At 38.6% G+C, this 24070-nt stretch overlaps 1 long non-coding RNA gene across 1 annotated transcript in view; it reads left to right on the forward strand.

Annotated features, from left to right (window-relative positions):
- The first annotated feature begins 19556 nt into the window (after positions 1-19556).
- LOC134736219 (uncharacterized) overlaps positions 19557-24070 on the forward strand; it is a 64772-nt gene continuing 60258 nt past the window's right edge. The window contains exon 1 of the long non-coding RNA XR_010120097.1: positions 19557-19759. This is a non-coding gene — a long non-coding RNA (uncharacterized lncRNA). The remainder of the gene's footprint in view (positions 19760-24070) is intronic.

Here is a 24070-nt window from a genome sequence, read left to right on the forward strand (position 1 = left end):
TTGCAAGTTTACATGTGGATCTATAGTTTCATCTGAAACAGCCGAGGAAGTCACGGTTTGTGTATCTCTGTCAATAAATTAATAGAGCAGTACACTCAACACAGTTCAACTCAGTTATTTGGATAGATTGGGGGTGGAAGGAGAACTAGATTAGGGGTAAAATTAGTGGAAAATATGAATTATAGATTATATCTGAAAGAAAAGTATTATATAACTTTCTAATATAAACACTAACTAAAATTAGACTAAGATGAGTTCGTAACCAACGTATCACGTCTGGAGCCCCTGAAGTGTTAAATTAGGCTTGAAAGCAGATCAGTTAAGTACTTTAAACATGACGCTAGCAATTGTGTTTGCTCGGCAGATCCTTTCTTTATATTTAATAGAGGAAATCTCCCCCTCTGAATTCCCAATTAGGGTCAATCAAAATAATGCATTCCCAAAAGGCATAAACAAACAAAATTCTCTATGTGGTTGTGCTCATAGTCAAACCTTTCCCTCCATTCCTCATACCCCAGAGACATTACCAAAACAAGACTTTCCATTTCATTTCCTCATTTTAACATAAGCTTAGCAATGGGTAATCTTAATACAACATTCTGTCGCCACTTGTCTTGTGAAAAGAAAGCTTGCTGAAGTGACAGAGAGTGTATAATAATTATAGTGCAATTGAACATTGGCAGTTATCTGTTGCCATCTGGCAAACTCCTTGAATGTAGTCAGAGTTCTGTCTTCTGCCTCCAAGCTCTCACCAGATTGTTTCCCAGGCTGGGAATGTTTTCCTAGTTACCAAGCCACACCTGTCCCTTTTTGTAACCACTCAAAATTATTTTTTGTCAAATTAAAAAGTTATATATTTATTGTAGGATATGTGAAAATATATAAAGTATTTAAAATTTTTAAATTACTTTTAATCTCACCACACAACGGGATAAAAAACAAAACTTTACATTACTTTTTTTTCTTTTGAGATGGAGTTTCGCTCTTGTCACCCAGGCTGGAGTGCAGTGGCGCGATCTCAGCTCACTGCAACCTCCACCTCCCGGGTTCGAGCGATTCTCCTGCCTCAGCTTCCTGGGTAGCTGGGATTACAGGCATGCACCACTATGCCTGGCTAATTTTTGTATTTTTAGTAGAGACGGGGCTTCACCATGTTGGCCAGGCTGGCCTTGAACTCCTGACCTCAGGTGATCCAACCGCCTCAGCCTCCCAAAGTTTTGGGATTATAGGTGTGAGCCACCGTGCCCGGCCTACATTACTTTTTATTCATGTGTCTGAGGCTGCACAGGCACAATCTCAAATTCCCAGGATATTTTTGGTAAAAGAATCTGAAACTTGAAAACCTTTTTTCTTAATTCATTTGGAATCAAATTATTTGTAGTATATCATGTGTTGGTATTAGGTTTATGGGATAAGCATTTATTTTGTACACATCAGATTATGAATTAGCTCTACAATATTTAAAATGTTAAATACAATAGGGAAATGTTAACGTATCACCAAAATAGCTCTCCAATGCTGTCATTTTGTTGAACTGGTCAATTTCAAAGTAACTTAGACGAAAAATTCTACTTCTTATTTGACCCAATTGATGGGTCAGTCCGGTTTGCCTCATTTAAGCATGTCTAAGTTGCAACAAGGACTACTGTGCCCAGTTCATTGACAAATTCCCAGACTTCAGACGCTTCTGAAAGTTGGTGGTTTCTTCTGTGATGTCAAGAGATTGGGATTACACTTGGAATGTAGTTGTCACTAGTTTAGCCTTACCCTCTCCAGAAACACATGCAAGCTGACCCAAATCACCTGACAACTACTCAAAGGCATAAGGAGGGTTTAACCCTCAGGATCTGCAGGTCTGCTAAAAAAAAAAAAAAAAAATCTTATTTCCTGCAAGGAGCCAAAATAAAATAAAAATAAACTCAACATTATTTTTAAAAATCATCATTATTGTTTCTCATTTAAGAAGTTGAGAATTCCAACATTTCAGACCTCATTACCAAAGCAAATTCATCCCTTGCAATTAACGTTACTTAACTCTGCTAATACTTTCCTTCCTGAGAGCAATTCCCATGACTTAGCAGCATTCATTTCATATCAACTTTCTTTCAAGGTACTTCTCTGCCCATTGGCAGGACAACATTCTAAATAAACTTTGAAATTATGTCTCTGCCTACTAATCTAGAACTTAGCCAACGGCCAAAAATGTTAAGACAACAACATTAACATTGACACTGGCACTGAATGTCTGATTGGTATCTCCCCACCACCATCACCATATACATTCTCAGGTGTAAGAATGACATCCTTTGAGAATCAGTGCTGAGCTCTTGTGCCTGATTAGTTGCTAAACTAGCTCGTTTCACGTACTCCCCTCGTCCACCCGCCTTTTTACCCTGAGAACTGAAAAGTGGAGACCTATGTCAGTCCTAGAATTCTGCAAGTCTGCAACATGATGGGAGAAGTCACCAAGGCCTTTATGAAGGCGATAAGCTCTTAGCACATCGCAGTATCGACCATGATCGTCTCGGTGGCCTTCTCACTTTGCCGTCTTCACATCCAGCTGGTCGTGGAGCTGGGGAGAAAGAGAACAGCAGCTTTCTGCTCTTCTCCCTCACTTTCCCAAACACATGAGTGAGCACATGCCCAGAGAGAAACGAAAACCCTACTTCTTGAAGTTTTCTCCACGTCACTATTGCCACAATCATCATGTAAGCCCTGCCCTTCTGGCCATGGGGAAAGCCCATGCAAAAGTCATGAAGAAGCTTAAGTGGCCACTGGCAGGTCGACACAATACTGCTAATTCAAACACTTTAGCCCAAGCCATCTGCGGGAAAGTGAAAAGCAAATGGACCTTGAAGTGACAAAAGCCTGTGTTCATGTTCTAAATTTTCCACTTACTGAGTAACATTAAGAAAATGATCTATCCTTTCTGGGCCTCAGTGTCCCCATCTATAATATGGGAATACTAATAACCCTCAAAGATTTGTGGCCAAGATCCAATTAATAGTGTATGTAAAATCAACTTGTTCCTTTCCATCACTAAGATTTGATACTACACCAATGTGTGTAAAAACAAGCACAGAGCCTGCCTGGTCGTAAGTTAAACCATGCTAGTTGTCTGAGGTTTTTTTCAATCCTAATCATTAAAAGTAAATAAATAAATGACAAGGAGGAACTCCTTCCTCTTGGACAAGTACAAAGCTTCTCCTTTCATTTATGACCAAAGGAGAATGGGCTGAGTGTCACTTCGTGTAAAAGTCCTGTGAAACATGCACTAGTATAAGGACTGACTTGAGCCCGGGCAGTGAGTGGAGTGCATGGAGTTGAAGCAAGCTTGGCCTCCTTGACTCTCTCCCTCTCCTGCCACCTGCGTGTCCCTCAGATGCTGCCCAGGTACTGTCACTACAGAGCAGAGGGGATGTACATCAGAAGGCCAAGTCATCACCTTTGCTATTACTTCTGCAATTGTTCAACTGGTATCAAGTGAACACTACTAAGTATACAGCATTGTTCTAGTCACACAGGAAATAATAATGACACAGAATAGGGCTACTGCTCCCCAAAAGAAGAACATTAAGAAAAGTAGACACTATTCGCAGTAGCCCAGTTATGGAATCAACCTTAGTGTCCATGAGCAGTTGAATGGATAAAGAAAATGTCATCTATATACACAATGGAATACTATTCAGCCTTAAAAAAGAAGGAAAATATTGGAGAACATGATGCTAAGGGAAATAAGCCAGACACGACAAATATTCCATGTTCTTATATGCGGAATCTGAAACAATCAAACTCATAGAAGTAGAGTAGAATGGTGGTTACAGAGGCTGGGGAATGGGGTGAATGGGGAGATGATGGTCAAAGGATACAAGGTCTCAGGAAGAACAAATATATATTTTAGGCCTATTGCACAGGATGGTGAATATAGTTAATAATGGTGTATTGTACATTTCAAAATGGCTAACAGTAAATTCAATTGTTCTCACCATGAAAAATGATAAGTATTTGATGTAATGGATATGTCAATTAGTTTGATTTAATTATTCCACATTTGGTACCCTATAAATATCTACAACCACCGATTGTCAATTTACAATAAAATTTAAAAATTTTTTTAAAAAGGGGCGGCTGGCCGCAGTGGCTCACACCTGTAATCCCAGCACTTTGAGAGGCCAAGGCGGGTGGAACACTTAAGGTCATGAGTTTAAGACCAGCCTGGCCAACATGGTGAAACCCCATCTCTACTAAAACAAAAATTAGCCAGGCATGGTGGCACGCGCCTGTAGTCCCAGCTACTCGGGAGGCTGAGGCAGGAGAATTGCTTAAACCCAGGAGGCGGAGGTTTCAGTGAGCTGAGATTGCACCACTGCACTCCAGCCTGGGTGACAGAGCAACACTCCATCTCAAAAAAATAAAATTAAAAGAAAGGGGCAAAAAAAATTAGAATACAAGACAGTGTGAGGGAGGTGGCATCAGAATGACATCAGGAAAGACGATAGGAGCACCTGGGTGAGATGAAAAGAGAGCAGAGCAGCTTCTTACAAAGCATGGAGAGTGGCACTGAAGATGAAGCAGACTCATAAATGATCAACTAGAAGACTATAGTTAGCCTCAAAAAGAGAAAAAAGCTACTTAGGGCTAAAATAATAATAACCACAACAATGTCAACCAGCACTTACTAAACATGAATCACCTTATTTAATTCCTTCAACAATCCTGTGAGGTGGGTACAACATTCCTATTCCATGGAGGAGAAAACTCGGGCCCAGAGAGGCTGTGCCTTAATAAGTCAAAGAGTGCATAAGTGACAGAACTGAGATTTAAAGCTTTTGGACCCAGCCCTGAGCTCTAACCACTACACGATAGTGCATTCAGCACAACTATGAAAGCATCCTCTATCCCAGGAGCCTCCACCTCATTTTCACTGTGCACTTTATTGATAAAAAATTTTACCATGATCACTGACAGAAAACGTATGTATTTTTAATAGATTATATGCAGGTGCTACTATACTAATTTATTATGCATATTTTACAGCACACTAATAAACATTTTAAAATATGAGGCCAGGTGCAGTGGCTCACACCGGTAATCCCAGCAGTTTGGGAGGCTGAGGCGGGTGGATCACTTGAGATCAAGAGTTTGAGACCAGTCTGGCCAACATGGTGAAACCCCATCTCTACTCAAAATACAAAAATTAGCTGGGCATAGCGGCAGACGCCTGTGATCCCAGCTACTCAGGAGGCTGAGGCAAGAGAATTGCTTGAACCTGGGAGGTGGAATTTGCAGTGAACCAAGACTGCGCCACTGCACTCCAGCCAGGGGGATAGAGCGAGACTCCATCTCAAAAATAAATAGATAAATAAATAAACAAAATATAAGGCACAAAGCAAGAGAAAGTAAAAGTCTACTTTGTTTGTTTTTCCCCATCAGGAGACTACTTTTCCCCTGTTCGGAGACCTCTGCAATACTCTATGGCACCTAAAAAAGAATGCCATAAAATTTAGCTTTTGGTTATACATTGAATCCTGGAAGGTGAACAATAAATCCTTGCTGAAAATATAAATAATTATTACCTCTGTCATTACCCACTTGTGACAACTGTGATTTTTGTCTCACTAACTGAATTTAAACTTCAAAGGCACAATTGCTTGTATTTCTTTTGTTTCTCTAGCTGTGCCCTGAACCAGTGAAGAAGCAGAGTAGATGCTCCAAAATGCATAGCACTGATGCATTTTGAATGATGCATTTTGAGTGAGAGGTTGAGCCTCCATCACTTCACATCCCTGCTGACGTCCAGGTGTGTCTGAGCATGGCAAATGTCAGTGGGGAAGTCAAGGTCAACATCAAGGCTACTCATACATGGACCTCAAAGCCTCCCAGGAGAAACTCCTCTGAAGGGAAGTGAATCAAGAAGATACACATGGGGCCAGGCGTGATGGCTCACACCTGTAATCCTGGCACTTTGGGAGGCCAAGGCAGGCAGATCGTCTAAGGTCAGGAGTTCAAGACCAGCCTGGTCAATATGGTGAAACCCCCATCTCTACTAAAAATACAAAAAAATAAAAAATAAAAAATCAGCCAGGCGTGGTGGTGCACACCTGTAGTCCCAGCTACTTGAGAGGCTGAGGCAGGAGAGTCACTTGAACCTGGGAGGCAGAGGTTGCAGTGAGCCAAGGTGGCGCCACTGCACTCCAGCCTGGGCAACAGAGAAAGACTCCATCTCAAAAAAAAAAAAAAAAAAAAAAAAGATACACAAGGGTCAGCAACAGGGAGAACAGACTATGCTTCCATAGCAGGGAACACACATTCCCTGTGTTAGTTCAGTCCCATGAGAAGCAGATGCCAAGATGACACTAAGTGTGCAAAAGAAAAGCATATTAGGGGAAATGACTCTGAGAGAAAATAGAAGGAAGTGGGGAAACTGAGCTAGTCATCAAATAGCAATCCAGGTCTGACCCCAAGAGGAGAGAGGGCAAGGGGACAAGAAGACTGGATGGCAGCATCTTAGACTGCAATGCTAGGGAAAGTCTGACAGGGCCATCAGGAAACCTCAAGTCAAAATCTCCTGTTGCAGGTGCCCTGTGTCTCCCAGGGATAAGTCAGCCTTAGTGTTCCTCTCATGCTCAGTCATCGACTGGGAGCAGCCTGTGGGAAGCCGGCCTCCAGGTAAACGTGACTGTGATTTCAGAGCACAGCAGCTGGGCCCACCTCCATTATGGTGCAGTCAGTTCTAAGAGGCGCATTCTCATAGCTTCCACACTCACATTCTGCCCATTCTACTTCCCTGGAGCCTGGCCTGGTAGGGGAGAGGGCTATGGGCAAAAACTCCATAACTCTTTACTCTTTAACAATTAACCTCAACAGCATGTAGCCCTGAAAGGGAGAGAGAGATTCTCCCTGCAAGTGTCACCTCGCAGACCTCAGCATATCCACGGAACCAGTGGTGTAATGTCCTTCAGAAGTGTCATGGAGCCTGGCAGAAGCAGCTAGACTGTCCAATAATTACTTACCTGCCGTTTATATTAATCTGCAGGCCTCAGCAGCGGACAGCAGCAGAGAAGAGCCAGAGCTTAAGAGCAAGAAAATGACAGACCGTACGTGACAGCCGACAGTACTTGTTCATGAGCACACGTGAGCCACCCCCAAAGTTGCTGGCAATAATCAGGAGGAACATTATAGTGGCACGCAGTCTTGCATAATAGGTGGGAAAAAGAGCCAAAAAAAATATGTGTTACTCCTATTTATAATAACCCATTTTAAGTCCTGGATTGGTGAGGTGACACCTGTTAGCATCATTTGACTTGGAACCAATTAAACTTCTCTTCTCTGGAACAAGTATATTTCTGCTCTATAATAAGATTTTGTAAACAAATGGCTTTCTCTCAGCACATTAAACATCGTTACCAGGGGGAAAAAAGAAAAGAAGCAGCCAAAAATATGTTTACTACTGGGCTAATACCATCTGCCCCCAGAACACTTCCAGATTTCAGACAGGCTTTGTTATCTTTTGGACAGGGAAATAAGAATTCAGTAGTCAGTTGATGTGCTGTTACTGAACCGTTCAGGGAGATTCTAGCCAGACACGCCCACTTGAAATATGCTGTTCCTTTGTGAATCTGATCAAGGGTATTTTCACTGAATCTCTTCTGGGAATCTGTCAGTCAGAATAACACAATTGCAGTTACAGCAAGAATAATAAGGATTAGATAAAATTGCTTGTTGTTCTCTGTGAACAAGTTCATTTGGCTTTAGCTTTTGGCTAGTACAGCAAAGAGAACAGAGTCCTGAATAATCGTGAAAATCTATCTCTGCTCTCTGTGTGAGTAAGGAGAAAACTGAACTGCCTGTTTGCAGCAATGTGGAAGAAGATTAGCTGGATGCAAGCTCCAGGCTAGGTTTCCTTTTGGATTAGGGATATGCTATCTCAGAAGGCAATCAGGCACATGTTCGACAGACTGGGGAGTAACCTAACCTTTTACACTTTTACAGTGAGAGAGAATGTGGAGTTGCCAGGGGCTAGTGTTCTCAGAATTTGGGCAGCTTATCTTGGAGAAGTGGTTCAGGGCTACTCTATGTAGCTTGCATTTCACTGGTTCTTACCCCATTTGGCAGTGTAGAACAGAAAACCAAATATACACATCCCTCAGGCCACCAACTATATCTGTGTCATCACGGGGGTATACCTCTTGTACAACAAAAGTCCAATCAAGTCAGATGCAATAGTTTGTGCCTGTAATCTCAGCTGTTCCGAAGGCTGAGGCAGGAGGGTCTCTTGAGCCCAGGAGTTCAAGGCCAGCCTGAGCAACATAGCAAAACCCAGTCTCTAAAAAAAAAAACAACAACAAAAAAAGTCCAGGGCCAGGCGTGGTGGCTTACGCCTGTAATCCCAGCACTTAGGAGGCCGAGGCAGGTGGATCACCTGATGTCAGGAGCTCAAGACCAGCCTGGCCAGCATGGTGAAACCCTGTCCCTACTAAAAATACAAAAAATTAGCCAGGCGTTGTAGTGGACACCTGTAATCCCAGCTACTTGGCAGGCTGAGGCAGGAGAATCGCTTGAACCTGGGAGGCAGAGGTTGCACTGAGCTGATATCATGCCATTGCACTCCAGCCTGGGCAAAAAGAGTGAAACTCCATCTCCAAAAAAAAAAAAGAAAGAAAAGAAAAGAAAAATCCAATCAGCAAACACTTTCTTCTCTTCCTCCTATTCTATTCCTTTTTTTATTAGATGTTGACAGCATTCATCAGGCATTTACAGTCAACCCTTTATTCCTACCATACAGGCTGAGAACCAACACATACACCAGACATTCATCCCTGCCACTTCCTCTATGGACAATCACATCTTCCAAGCACCACCACTGCTTGCCTTGGGCATTGTCCAGGACTGCAAGGAAGGAACCCTTTCTCTGCAGCCATCTATGCTGGGTCCCAAAGCTTTGGACCACTGGAGGTACAAAAGTACTCTTACTTCTGGAGCAAAATTGGGGTAGGTGTGGAGAAGTGTGTCTCTTTCTGTGTGTTACAACCTGTTGAGGAATACTGTATTAGTCAGGGTTCTCCAGAGAGAGAACCAGTAGGATATATTCAGACATCTAAGAGGATATTTATTATGGGAATTGGCTCACATGATTATGGAGCCTGAGACCCACAGTAGGTCATCTGCAAGCTGGAGAACCAGAAAAGCCAGTGGTATAATTCAGTCTGAGTCTGAAGGCCTGAGAACCAAGAGAACCAAGGGTGTAAGTCCCAGAGTTCAAAGGCCCAAGAACCAGGATCTCCAATGTCCAAGGGCAGGAGAAGATGGAGGTTCCAGACCAAGAAAAGAGAGAATTTACTCTTCCTCTGTCTTTTTGCTCTGTTTGGGCCCTGAATGAAGTGGATGCTGCCCGCCCACACTGGTGAGAGCAGTCTCCTTAGTCCCTGATTAAATGCTAATCTCTTCCAGAAACACTCTCACTGGCACACCCATAAATGATGTTTAATCTGGGCACCTTTTGGCCCAGTCAAGTTGACACATTAAATTCACCATCACAAGTACTAAAGGAATACTATCTTGCTCTCACTCCAGTGTCTGCACAGACATGAGTTCATGGGGAAGTTCAGCCAGGGAATACACAGAATAGGCATCACCCTTCTTCTCTTAGTATGAATTCTTTCTCAGGAGGTGCCTAAATTCCCAGAGCAAATCAACTTCCATCACACCTGCTCCGTTTGCCCGTGAAACATGCACTGACAAATCTTGGACTTGAGACACTCGAGTCTCCGTGTTTGTGTATGCTTTCCTCTTAATTAGAGCATCTTTCTTTCTTCCCTCAATGGCTCCTACCCTTATTTGATGATTAACAATAGTACTTAATTCAAGGGCCACATCCCCTGATCCTCTAGGCTTGGATGGATGAATCTCTGAGATCTACCTAGCCCTATGCACTACTGATTTCACCATACAGTTAGCAATGACTTTCTTATTCATCTCCTCTCCTATGGATAGGGATTCTATCACTCACCTCTGTAAACTTAGTGCTAGCTATGTAGTGTACAATATGTAGTAGGCACTCCATAAAAGTGCTAAATAAATATATATATAAAGTGATTCGTTAATAACTGTTCAACTCTGAAGAGTCACAGCAAATAAATGTTTTCAAAATAAAATGTTCTAATATTTCATCAGTTTATGCTCAGAAAAGATGGAGATGTTTACAAGAGCTGTAGTAACTTGAACTACTCAGAATTTCTTGATCTAAAAATAGTACATGCTAGGCTTCCTACCGCTGAGCAAGTCTGCCAGCTGTTCATTAGCTTGGCACATATTAATAATATGCTTTAAAGAGATGGTTTTGTCTTCTGTTGAAGTTGAACAGCAAACTATGATTTGCTGTAGATTTTTTTTTTGAAAAAATGTAAAAATTTACTAAAGTAAAAAATAACTAAAGTGTTTCTATCACACGAAATTAACAATTTTTAATGTCTTTCTCATATTGCTTCATGTCTTTTTAAATAAAAGCATTAAAATATTATAAATCAAGCTGAGATCTCATTGAACCACCCTTCCCATGTCTATCTTCCTTCTCACCTTCCCAGATAAAACAGCTGATATGAGTTTGGGGCATAATCCAAGTTCCTATGATTGATTCTTTTAGATCTAGCATCCAGATTACTTTAATTTGATAAGTAGGTTTCCCTCTTTCTTTCTTCTCTGAAACAGTGTGTGTAAAATAGGTACAGTTGACCCTTGAACAATAAGGGGGTGAGGAGCACCAAGCACCTGCACAGTTGAAAAATTACCTATAACTTCTGAGTTCCCCAAAACTTAACTACTAACAGCCTTACCCATAACTGCCATACCTGTACCTTACCCATAACTACCATACCCATACTTTACCCGTAACTATCAGAAGCCTTACCCACAACATAAACAGTCTGTTGTATAAACAAATTAATACATATTTTGTATGTTTTATGTATTACATACTGTATTCTTATAATAAAGTAAGCTAGGAAAAAGAAAATGTGTTTAAAAATCATAAGAAAGAGAAATATATTTACTATTCATTAAGTGGAAGTGGGTCATCATAAAAGTCTTCCTCCTTTTCATTTTCACATTGAGTAGGCTAAGAAGGAGGAGGATGAAGAGAGGCTGCTCTTGCTGTCTCAGGAGTGGCAGAGGTGGAAGAAAATTCCCATGCAAGTGAACATGAGTTCAAACTCATGTTCTTCAAGGATTAACTGTATTATCTATACTTTTTCTTTTGAAGGTTTGCTACAAGTAGCCCATTAAACTATGAGGCTGGTGACCTTTTTGGAGTGTCAGAGGAGATTTTTGACAACTAATTTCATGATTTTTTTATGGTTATAGGTTCTATTTATTAGGTTTTCTATTTATTCTTGAGTCAATTCTGGCAATTTATTATATTATTAGGAATTTTTCCATTTAATTTTTTTGTAATTTTATTAATATCACTTTTCATTGTATTCTCCTAGACTTTCAATTTTTCTCTTACCTACTTTATGCTCCCTCATTTTAAAACTTTTTATAATAAAACTTTTCAACACACACAAATAGAAGAAATAATATAATGAACCCTAAGTTTCAACAATTAATAAAATTTTGCCTGTATTTTTACACTTATTCTTATTCCCCTCACTTTTCTTTTCTTTTTCTTTCTCTTTCTTTTTATCTCCCTTTCTTTCTTTCTTTCTGTCATTATTTCTTCTGGAGTATTTCTGTGGAAATCCCAGAAATAATGATCATTTCATATGCATCTTTAACTGATAACATTTTTTAACAGAACCACCATACCATTATCATATCTAACAAAATTAACAATAATTCCTGAATTCTATTTAGTAGCCAATCTATATTAAAATTTCCCTGATTGTCTCAAAAATGTCTTTTTACAGTTCGTCCAAATTAGGATCCAAAGTCCATGTGGTATATTTGGTTAATAAGTCTTTATTTTCTAACAGTTTCCTCTCTTTTTATGATATTTCTTTGTCAGAGAAATATGCCTCTATCCTGTATGATGTCCACATTCTGAATTGGAGGCACTGCTTCCCTGTGATGTTATTTAACTTGCTACTCTATCTTCTGTAGTTTCCACGAAATGCTAGTTAGACCTAAGTTCATCTAAACTGGTAATTAGATTCCAGTTCAATTTTTTTTTTTTTTTAGCAAGAATACTTCATAGTTGGTGTTGCATACTTCTTATTACAGAAGATTGCATGGCAGATAATGTCTGGCTTTCCAAGTTATAGTGTTGCTAAGACTGATCAGCACGTTCTGATAGTTTTAGAAGCCTTTAATAATTGTTGCCTTGATTTATTATTTAGTGGGAATTGCAAACAGGTGACATTAATTCTATCTACAGATGTAATATATCTACATATATTCACAGAAATTCTTCCCTACAGCACTTGCCTTCATCAAATCTATTTGATTATCCCAAAAATATAGTTCAGACAGGAAGGCAGGATAAATGCTTTATTCTTCCCCTTTGCATATCAATTTTCATGTTAATGAGTTGATGTCCTATTAACCTCCAGTGGTTACCAATGGGGATTTCTAGTTTATGAACTAGAGGATTGTTATTGTTGATGTTTCAATCAATAACCACAGATCAATTCTTTCTGCTGTTCAAATTTGTTCCATCTTAGGCCACTGGCACCTTAAAGATGGTTTTTATGTCCTCCTTTTGAAATGACTCCTTCCAGAAATCATCCATTTTGCAAAGGACCCCTGACTCCTTTCAGTGAGAAATGGTATTTGGAGAGTACCATCTGGATACTAGGGGCGGTTGTTGCTACAGGATTGTCATTGTAAACCTTTTTGTTCCTAATATTATTTCATTTTCCTTTCTTTTTTGTTTCCTTCTTAATGAGTCTTCCTATTTATTTTTATTTTTATTTATTTTATTTTATTTATTTTTTGTTTTTTGAGACAGAGTCTCGCACTGTCACCCAGGCTGGAGTGCAGTGGCATGATCTCAGCTCACTGCAACCTCCATCTCCCGGGTTCAAGCGATTCTCCTGCCTCAGCCTCCCAAGTAGCTGGGATTACAGGCGCCTGCCCCCACGCCCGGCTAATTTTTTGTATTTTTAGTAGAGACAAGCTTACACCATGTTGGCCGGGCTTGTCTCGAGCTCCTGACCTCAGGCGACCCACCAGACTCGGCCTCCCAAAGTCCTGGGATTACAAGCGTGAGCCACCGCACCTGGCCAAGTCTTGCTGTTTATTAATTTGTTTTCTATTTAATTAATTTCTCTTTTTACATTTATCGTTTACTTCCTTCTATTTTCTTTGGGTTTATTCTTTGTCCTGTTTCTAGCTTCTTTATTTAAATGCCTAGAGTTTTTTCTTTCTTTTTCTCTTTCTTTTCCAAGTACTTGCGCTTGAGGTTATAAATTTCCTACATTATAAGTTAGCTGCTCTCAGTATGTTTCTGTATGATAGCACTCTTGGTATGTCACCTTTAAATATTATATCTTTTTTATTTGGACTTCCTTTTTAATCACAAATTATTTACAAGGGAGTATTATTAGCCTGTTTTGGTTTTATTTCAAATATATAAATATTTGGGTTCTTTTTTATTATTTAGGTCTAATTTTATTTACTCATTTGCCAAGAATGTGTTCTAGTTGGCATGAATTCTTATAGTTTTGTGAAACTGTATTTGGGGCATAATATGGAATAAATTCATGTAAATCTTCTCTGTAATTGAAAAGAATGTGTATTCTCTGATTGTCAAAACTAAGATTTAGTGCATATCCATTAGAGCAAACTTGCTATTTGTATTTCGCAAATCTCCCATACCTTTACTAATTTTTATCTGCTTTATTGATCTATTTCTGTGCAAGGTGTATTAAACTCTACCAAAGTAACTGGATTTAGATGTTTTCCTTGTAATTTGGAATATTTTAATTTATACTTTTGAGCTTTTCTTGTTATATTTCCACATTTCTGATGAGATTTTTTTCCGATTTAAGAATATTTTTTCTTGTTCTTCAATATTTTTCATTGTATTCTATATTATCTTGTTTAAATAATGTTGTACTAGCTGTCTTTTGATTGATATTCACTGATAATTTTTAAATCCGTTTATTTTTGACATTTCCATATAGTTTGCTTTTGTCTCTCTATAAGTTGCCCATATTAAATTTTTAAGATTCAATCTTAGTGTTTATATTCAAATGAGTAGGTTCAACCTATTAGTATTTATTGGATTGTTCTGAAACATTTCTAACATCTTATTTTGCATTTTCTATTTGCCAGATTGTTCTTCCTTTTCTTTGCTGACTGGTCTCATAAGCTTGGTTTTGTTGTCATTGTTGTTTGTTTGATTTGTCTTTTCATTTTTTCCCCTCCTTTGAGTCTATATAGAAGCTATATATTCTATGTTTTTTTAAAGATTGTCATTATTTAATCAACACTTATTTATTGAGATATTTTCTGAATGTATTGTTACACCCAGGATTCTCGCATTCTACTTGTACCAAGTTCACTTTTGTTCTTGCCAAAGTTCATCTTTTAATAATTCTTTCATTAAGAGTCTGTAGTAACCCTTTTTAGTCCTCATATACTTGAATATGTGCTTTCTTCAGACTTCTCTCTTCACTGATATTTTTTCTGACTATTAAATTTCATTAACACTTATTTCCGCTTGCTACTTTGGAGCAATGACTCCATTGTTCTCTGGCTTCCATTTCTGTGGCAGAGAAGTCTGCTGTTGCCCTGATTGATGTATTGTTGTAGATGATCTGTCCTTTCTTGCTAGTGACTTCTAAGACTTTAACTTATTTGTATGGCTTTGTATCTCATTCTATCTCTCGTCCATATTTCCCAAATTCTCTTTCATTTTCTGCATCTTTATTTATCTCTACATCCCGAAAAATTTCTTCTGTTCTATCTTCTAATTCATTTTCTCTTTGACTCTTTTAAAATTACTATTTAGCCCACTCGTTATATTTTTAAATTTTGTGACTATATTTTATTTTCAAGATTTCCAATAGTTTCTTTTCATATCTTCTTTTCTGCTTTCATAAATACTTAGTCTTGTTTTATGGATAATAATTTTGCTTTGGGGGGGCTTTTTTGCAGAGGCGTTGACAATTTTAAACTTCATGTCCTCCTCTTTTTTATTTTTGGGGAGGTTGACAGTTTTAAACTTCACGCCTCTTTCAGATTATTCTGTTAGCCCTCCTTCCTTGGCTGTGAATTTTCTTGTTTATAGATTCTATTGACTATTTTTCATGACACTGAGCTTCATTGTATTCTTTTGGTTTGAGAGTTCATCCTCAGTAAAGGGTTTCTTCTATATTTTGCCTTACCAGTTATCTGGCCTCAAACCAAGTCATACACTATAATGTGCCTTTGGATTCCCACCTATTCAGGCAGTCCAGTTACAACCATGTATATTATTCAAACTCAAATTCCAGTCTCATGCAGAAATGTCTGTTTCAGCTACCAGGCTTGAACAGAAGTATTAGGTTGGTGCAAAAGTAATTGCAGTTTTTGCAATTAAAAGAATTGGTTTTTGCAATTAAAAGTAATAGATTGGCCAGGCATGGTGGTTCATGCCTGTAATCCCAGCACTTTGGGAGGCTGAGGTGGGTAGATCACTTGAGGTCAGGAGTTCAAGACCAGCCCAGCCAATGTTTCTTCTAAAAAAATTTTAAAAATACAAAAAATTAGCCAGGCATGGTGGCAGGCACCTGTAATCTCAGCTACTTGGGAGGTTGAGGCAGGATAATTGCTTGAACCTGGGAGGTGGAGGTTGTAGTGAGCCAAGATAGTACCACTGCCTTCTAGCCTGGGCAACAGAGTGAGACTCCATCTCAAAAAAAAAAGAAAAAAAAAGTAATAGGTTTCCAATGATAAGTGAATTCATTTCAGATTTATTTCAGTTGCCTTTTTTTTTTTTTTTTTTTTTGAGATGGAGTTTCACTCTTGTTGCCCAGGCTGGAGTGCAATGGGGTGATCTCAGCTCACTGCAACCTCTGCTTCCCAGATTCAAGTGATTCCACTGCCTCAGCCTCCCAAGTAGCTGAGATTACAGGCATGTGACACCACACCTGGCTAATTTTCTAGTTTTAGTAGAGACGGGGTTTCTCCATGTTGGTGAGGCTGGTCTCAAACTCCCGACCTCAGGTGATCCACCTGCCTCATCCTCCCAAAGTGCTGAGATTACAGGCGTGAACCACCACAACCAGCCTCAGTTGCCTTTTAAATACAAGACATGGTTGATATTTGAAAGCAAAGAAAATAGCTCTTTGTCTCCAGATTGAAAAACCTGATTTCCATTCTCATCAAGTCTGGAGCACGTTTAAATCTTGATCTCATAAAGGCACTGACGTTTGTTCTGTCTCCAATCCTAGCTTCACAAGAACCGTGTATCTTCAGGTCCTGCTATCTCTGTAGTTTCTCTCTCTAAATGTGTGTATGGTGGGCCTTTTGCAATTGTTTTTTAGTTTGATTGTATATATTGTTTAATATTTTATCTCTCATTTCTATACATGTAGGACAGAAGATGGAGATTTCTGCATATTCTCATTCAGTCATGCTGACCCAGTAATTTTACTTTTATTCTTAAAATAAATTATTATTGCAGGAAACAGCAAAATATAATTTTATATGAACTTAAAAATAAGAAAACTCGAACTTGATTCTCTGAACCTGAAGTTGGGATTATTTTTTTCAACTCTCTTATTATGCTTCATATCATTATATAAATAATCATGAAAATAGCTGTCATCATGGTGACATCTAATATTTTCAAAGTATGTGGCATCTTCAAAGCACTTGAGACTCATAAAATTCCTGTAAGAATAGTTTGTATTATTATCTCTATTTTTCAAATGAGGAAAGATAAATGAGCCACACAACTAGTTAAATGATCAACCCAGAATGGAATCTTACCTTTTATAGATGAAAGTAATATTTATGGTCATTTGAAATACAGATTTCAGATCAAGTGTTTATTTCACTACATAAATCCCAATCTTGTAGAAGATATTTATTGACAACATGCATGCTGACAAAATGGTTTAATAGTTTTCAACAAATTTGCATTATATTAAATGCTATAGCATATATAAATATTTGAAAAATAGTCGTAAATATTATGTTTTCAGTCCTTTAAGTTGTGCTTGGTATGAATAAGGATTCATGAGCCTCTGCAGTAACTCCATGTACCCAGGCATTGATCCCATCTACATCATTAATGAAACATCCTCAGTCTCTTAAGTTTCATCAACCAGATGACATCATGAAATTCTACCTGAACTTGTCAAAGAATTAGCATAGTCCTGCCATAATTTGATGATAGAGGAATCCAAAATGGATCATTTAATGAGAATATAGATAGATAGATAGATAGATGCTAGATCCTACTAATCTTTTTATAATTCCTAAAAAGCAATAAAACCAAGATATTAAGAAGATGAAAAATATTAGACAAGAATGGAGATCCACCATCCCTCTTCCAAGTCTGATAAATTCTCAATTCTACTAATTACTGAAAGATGTTAGAGAAATTTTTCTTTTTAAAGAAATCTGCCCCTGAACTCATTACTGAAAGGAATACCTTGCTGATAAAGGCCAGCACTTCCTTTTATGAATATTAAACATGGCAATCAGAAATTGAAACATGGCCTTGCTGTCACTTTTTTTAAAAGTAACAGAATAAATTTTCACAAATAATTTGGTGGAGGCAAAATATAATTACTAGCTAGAACTATCTCCACACAATATTTTTAATCAAATGGATAGCTCTCTTTTCTCTTTGACGATAAGAGATAACATGCTTTTGTTATTCTTCATCACAGTAAACATTATTTGAATAATTAACTTTTTAATTATAAAAGTAATATATGCAAATTGTGGAAAAGGAGAAAAATTTAAGGACCAATTAAGCAAAAAATAGCAATGTTAACTATGATTAATATTTTGTCACTTATCTTCCAGTCTTGTATACATTTATGGTTTTCGTATCTGAGAGCATAATGTCATATACTCAGAACAAATGAAGAGTGACATGCCGGGCCTGAATTAGTGAGGGTCATCCTTGCAAAGAGATTGGTGGGGGACGAAAGATGTTTCAGCTTTATCACTTCTAAACAATATCTATGCTTTAGTAAAAATGAAAAAATAAAATTCAGTACAACCATATAATTGAGAAGACTAAAGGGAAAAAAAATCTGTTGTCTTTTGTTTTTTTGAGATCAAAGTCTCGCTCTAGCACTCAGGCTGAAGTGTAGTGGCGTGATCTCGGCTCACTGCAACCTCCACCTCCCGGGCTCAAGCAATTCTCCTGCCTCAGCCTTCTGAGTAGCTGGGACTACAGGCATGCATCACCACACCCGGCTAATTTTTGTATTTTTTTGTATAAACAGGGTTTCACCATGTTGGCCAGGCTGGTCTGAAACTCCTGACCTCAAATGATCCGACCACTTCGACCTCCCAAAGTGCTGGGATTACAGCCACGAGCCACCGTGGCTGGCTTGTTCTCTTGATTTTTAACTTTGTTTATAATGTTCTTACATTCCTAAATTTGCATAAACTTGTAGAAGCTGTGAGTTCAGAGATTATTTTGTCCAACTTTTATTTTATAGATGAGGAAATTAAGGCCAAGAGAAATTAAATGACTTGATAGCAAGGTCACATCTTTAATGCCTTTGACCTGTATATTACAGGTTAATATTAATTTACTTTCAGTGGTTAAAAAGCATGTGCATTTTATTGATCCACTTTGGCATTAGTCTGGATTTGGCATATGTGTTATTCTCACTCATTAAGAGATTTTTTTCCCAACAGCTAATCCAAGCGAATTCCCCCTTATTATTCCTTTTTATGGTACTCTGTTTTCTTTTATAGCACTTATCACACATTGTAATTATATATTGCTTGTGCTTATATATTGTTTTCTCCATGACCACACTCTACGCTCCTTGAAGGCTAACCTTCTACATGGTCTGTCTTCATTGTATACCCAGTGCCTAGCATAGTGCCTGGTTTGTAACATGTGCTCAATAACTTGGAATTGTTTTTATGGTTTCCCTTTTCTGACTGTCTTTTCGTGGGCATCCAGGTTACCTCAACTTATTGAGCATTTACTGTCTTCTAGAATTTAGACAATGTAAGAACATCATATATGTGTATATACATTAAGCTCATTAATTAGCCACATTATTATCTCTATTGTACAGGTGAAAAATACTGAGGCTGGGAGAGGTTAGGTAAATGTCAAAAGGTCAGAAACCTAGCAAATGACAGACACCGGTTTCAACCTCAGGTGTGATTCCAGAGTCTAAGATCTGAACTTGTATGCTATCTTCTTGCTAGTTTCCTGGCTTCATTTGATGTTTGAGATTCAGTAATAGGCACAGTATCTCTTGACCTATAGTTTGAACATTTTCTGGGCTTCTGGATTAATATAACAATAGAAGCAGACTGAACATATGTTTCTAATTTTAATCCCTTGATATGGTTTGGCTGTGTCTCCCGCCAAATCTCGTCTTAAATTGTAGTTCCCATAATCCCCATGTGTCGTGGGAGGGACCAGGTGGAGATAATTGAATCATGGGGGCAGTTCCCCCATCCTGTTCTCCTGGTAGTGAGTTCTCATGAGATCTGATGGTTTTATAAGGAGCTTCCCTCTTCGCTGGACACTCATTCTTCTCCCTCCTGCCACCGTCTAAGAAATGCTTTTGCTCCTCCTTCGCCTTCCACCATGATTTTAAAGCCTCCCCATCCGTGTGGAACTGTGAGTCCGTTCAACCTCTTTTTTTAAAATTATCGAGCCTCAAGTGTGTCTTTATTAGCAGCGTGAGAATGGACTAATACATATTAAAATGACAGTAGAGGGACTTTTCTTAAAGCATAAAGTCATAAGAACAAGGAAAACTGAAAGGAAAAAGTAGCAAAGAAAGGTGTAACTGACTCAGCAAAGCTAAGACATCTGAATCTTAAACTGGTAGTAGGGGAAACCCAGCCACCCTGATTTATGCTGTTCAAATTGGTGGCAGTGGCGGGAAAGAGACGGGTGGCTAAAATAAGAATTGGTTGAGAGCTTCTAAAAATATTGTTTGGTCCGAAGATTCCTTCCCCCACCTCAACCTTGATACAACCAATAACTGCCCTCCCCCACCCACATTTTATTTCTTGGGGAGAGTTTCTGGACTAGAAGACTACAAGCATAGGTGAAGGCAGAAGTATCTTACTGAAAGGGGGATTTTTAAGAATGTATATACCATTGGCTGGGTGCAGTGGCTCATGCCTGTAATCCTAGCAGTTTGAGAGGCCGAGGCCAGTGGATCATTTGAGGTCAGAAGTTCGAGACCAGCCTGGCCAACATGATGAAACCCCATCTCAACTAAAAATACAAAAAAAATTAGCCTTGCATGGTGGTGCACACCTGTAAGCCCAGCTACTCAGAAGGCTGAGGCAGGAGAATTGCTTGAGCCCAGGAGGCGGAGGTTTCAGTGAGCCAAGATTGTGCCATTGCACTCCAGCCTGGGCGAGGCGTGAGACTCTGTCTCAAAAACAGACAAAAAAAGTGTAAACATGAAATGAATGAGCAAAAGTAAATATGCAAGTAGACATGAAGTGAATTTGCAAAAAGATGAAGGTGGTGGGGATAGGAAGAGATAGGAGTGAGTGGAGCACTGCTGTTTGTTGTAAAGGCAACTAGTCTCATTAAACTATTGCATATATAACTTTAAAAACTACAACCAATGAAATCTTTTTAAAATGTAAGGAAAGCTATATATAGACTTCTCATTTTCCAACTCTTAGAATCAGGAAGTACACAAGCAGGTTTATTACATGGGCATACTGTGTGATGCTGAGGTTTGGGGTATAACTGAATCCATCACCCAGGCAGTGCATGTACTACCCAATAGGTAGTTTTTCAGTCCTTGTCTCCCTCTCTCTTTCTCACCCCTTTTGTTGACCCCAGTGTCTATTGTTCCCGTCTTTACGTCCACGTGTACTCAATGTTTAGCTCTCGTAAGTGAGAACATGTGGTATTTGGCTTTCTGTTTCTGCATTAGTTCGCTTAGGCTAATGGCCTCCAGCTGCATCCATGTTGCTGCAAAGAACATGGTCTTCTAAGTGTCTTCTTTTCTCCATAGCCTCACCAACATCTGTTATTTTTTGAGTTTTTAACAAGTCATTCTGACTGGTATGAGATGAAATCTCACTGTGGTTTTGATTTGCATTTCTCTGATGATTAGTGTTGATGAGCATTTTTTCATGTTTGTTTGGCCGCTTGTATGTCTGCTTTTGAGAAGTGCCTGTTCCTGTCCTTTTCCCACTTTTTAATGGTGTTAATTGTTTCTTGCTTGCTGATTTAAGTTCCTTATAGGTGGCCGGGCGCGGTGGCTCATGCCTGTAATCCTAGCACTTTGGGAGGCCGAGGCGGGTGGATCATGAGGTCAGGAGATCGAGACCATCCTGGCTAACATGGTGAAACCTCGTTTCTCCTAAAAGTACAAACAAACGAGCCGGGTGTGGTGGCAGGCGCCTGTAGTCCCAGCTACTCGGGAGGCTGAGGCAGGAGAATGGCCTGAAGCCAGGAGGCAGAGCTTGAAGTGAGCCGAGATTGCGCCACTGTATTCCAGCCTGGGCTACAGAGCAAGACTTCATCTCAAAAAAAAAAAAAAAAAAAACAAAAACGTTCCTTATAGGTTATGGATATTAGACCTTTGTTGGATGCAGTTTGCCAATATTTTCCCCCATTATGTAGGTTGTTCATTTACTCTGTTGATAATTTCTTTTGCTGTGCAGAAGCTTTTTAATTTAATTACATCCCACTTGTCAATTTTTGGTTTTGTTGCAAATGCTTTTGAGGACTTAGCCATAAATTCTTTGTCAAAGCCAATATCAAGAAGGGTATTTCCTAGGTTTTCTTCTAGGATTTTTATAGTTTTAGGTCTTATTTTTTAGTCTTTAATTCATCTCGAATTGATTTTTGCATATGGTGATAGGCAGGGGTCCAGTTTCATTCTTCTGCATATAGATAGCCAGTTATCCCAGCACCATTTAGTGAACAGGGAGTCTTTTCCCATTGCTTATTTTTGTTGACTTTCTTGAAGATCAGATGGTTGTAGGTGTGTGGCCTTATTTCTGGATTCTCTATTCTGTTCCATTGGTCTATGTGTCTGTTTTTGTGCCATTATCATGCTGTTTTGGTTATTGTAGCCTTGTCATATAGTTTGAAATCAGGTATGGATGCCTCCTGCTTTGTTCCTTTTGTTTAGGACTACTTTGGCTATTGAGGCTCTTTTCTGGTACCAAATGAATTGCAGGATAGTTTTTTCTAATTCTGTGAAAAATGATGCTGGTACTTTGATATGAATAGTGTTGAACCTGCAAATTGTTTTGGGCAGTATACCCATCTTATCCACCTTGATTCTTCCAATCCATGAGTATAGAATATCTTTCCATTTATTTGCCATCTCTGATTTCTTTCAGCAGTGTTTTATAGTTCTCCTTGTAGAGATCTCTCACATTCTTGGTTAGCTGTATCCCTAGGTATTTTATTCTTTTTGTGGCTATTGTAAATGAGATTGCTTTCTTGATTTGGCTCTTAGCTTGAATGCTCTTGGCATTGATTTTGTATCCTGAAACTTTACTGAAGTCGTTTATCAGTTCTAGGAGCCTTTTGGTAAAGTCGTAAGGGTTTTCTAGGTATAGAATGATATCATCAGTGAAGATAGATAGTTTGACTTCTTCTTTTCCTGTTTAAATGCCTTTTATTTCTTTCTCTTGCCTGACTGCTTGGTTAGGACTTCCAGTACTATGTTGAATAAGAGTAGCAAGAGTGGGCATCCATGTCTTGTTCCAGTTCTCAAGGGGAATGTTTCCAGCTTTTGCCCATTCAGTATAAGGTTGGGGGTGGTTTTGTCATAGATGGCTCTTATTATTTTGAGATATGTTCCTTTGCTGCCTAGTTTGTTGAGGGTTTTTACCATGAAGGAATGTTGTATTATATCAAAAGCTTTCTCTGTATATACTGAGATGATCATATGGTTTTTGTTTTTAGTTATGTGGCAGATCACTTGTATTGATTTGTGTATTTTGCATCAACCTTGCCTCCAGGAATAAAGCCTACTTGATCACGATAAATTAACTTTTTGATGTGCTGCTGGATTCAGTTTGTTAGTATTTTGTTGAGGATTGTTGCATCTATGTTTATCAGTGATATTGGCCTAAAATTTTCTTTTTTCACGTGTCTCTGCCAGGTTTGGGGATCAAAATGATGCTGGCATCATAGATAAGTTAAGAAGGAGTTCCTCCTCGTTGATGTTTTGGAATATTTTCAGTAGGGTTGGTACCAGGTCTTATTTGTATGTCTGGCAGAATTTGGCTGTGAATCGATCTGATCCAAGCCTTTTTTTGTTGGTAGGTTTTTTATTACTGATTCAACCTCAGGACTCATTAGTGGTCTATTCAGGTTTTCACTGTCTTCCTGGATCAATCTTGGGAGCTTGTGTGTTTATAGGAATTTATCCATTTCCTATGGATTTTCTAACTTCTGTGCATGAAGGCTTTCCTAATAGTCTCTGAGGGTCTTTTATGTTTCTGTGGGATCAGTTGAATGTCACATTTGTCATTTCTGATTGTGATTATTAGCATCTTTTCTCTTTTTTCTTTGTTAATCTAGGTAGTGGTCTATTGATCTTGTTTATTATTTCAAGGCACCAACTTTTGGTTACATTGATCTTTTTTTCATATTAAACTTTTTATTAAAACTAAGTCCTTACAACATGTTTACAATATCATGTTCCACAGTCAAATATTTAACAAAAAAATCTATACACAATTATTGGCATACAAATTTAAGAACATAATTAAAACCAAGCTAAATCTCTCTGTATCTATATATCTATATATGTATAGATGTATATCCATACAAATAGATATATAGATATATCTTCAAATTCATGTCAATGAACTGGAGTACCTGAGGTTTCAAGTTGTTGGTTTTTCCAAATAGTATAAAACATTTTTCAGCTGGCCGGGCATGGTGGCTCACGCCTGTAATCCCAGCACTTTGGGAGGCTAAGGCGGG

This window comes from Symphalangus syndactylus, chromosome 3 (assembly GCF_028878055.3).
Source record: "Symphalangus syndactylus isolate Jambi chromosome 3, NHGRI_mSymSyn1-v2.1_pri, whole genome shotgun sequence".
NCBI lineage: Eukaryota > Metazoa > Chordata > Mammalia > Primates > Hylobatidae > Symphalangus > Symphalangus syndactylus.